This window comes from Antrostomus carolinensis, unplaced genomic scaffold (genome assembly GCF_000700745.2).
Source record: "Antrostomus carolinensis isolate BGI_N321 unplaced genomic scaffold, ASM70074v2 scaffold34731, whole genome shotgun sequence".
Taxonomy (NCBI): domain Eukaryota; kingdom Metazoa; phylum Chordata; class Aves; order Caprimulgiformes; family Caprimulgidae; genus Antrostomus; species Antrostomus carolinensis.
In genome coordinates, this window is record NW_010296840.1 from 409 (window position 1) to 748 (window position 340).

The following is a 340-nucleotide window of genomic DNA, read 5'->3' on the forward strand; positions in this document are numbered from 1 at the left end:
GCCGGGAACCCGCAGGGGCGGCATGCTGCTCCGCAGCCGCACCGACGTCGTCTTGGTGGCGTACATGCCGCCGGGCGAGGCGGACACGTAGCGGGCGGTGCTGGGCCGCAGGGAGCTGCCCAGCGAGTAGCGGCTGCTGGAGGTGATGTAGCGGGTGCCGGTGCTGGGGCGGCTGCCCCCGCCGAACATGCGGCGGTACGAGGAGTTCTTGGTGCTGATGCTCATGGCGGCGGCGCGGACTTTGTAATCCGGGAGCGGAGCGGAGCGGCTGCGCGACAGGCGAAGAAGGGCGACGGCCCCAGCCCGGGCCCCCTCTTATGGGGCGCCACCGCCCGTCGCC

At 73.2% G+C, this 340-nt stretch overlaps 1 pseudogene across 1 annotated transcript in view; it reads right to left on the bottom strand.

The window, feature by feature from the left end:
• LOC104533058 (vimentin pseudogene) overlaps positions 1-282 on the bottom strand; it is a 615-nt pseudogene extending 333 nt beyond the window's left edge. The window contains exon 1 of the transcript XR_003766356.1: positions 1-282. This exon is cut by the window's left edge and continues 333 nt beyond it. The product of XR_003766356.1 is annotated as a vimentin pseudogene (transcript).
• Between the last annotated feature and the right edge of the window lie 58 nt (positions 283-340).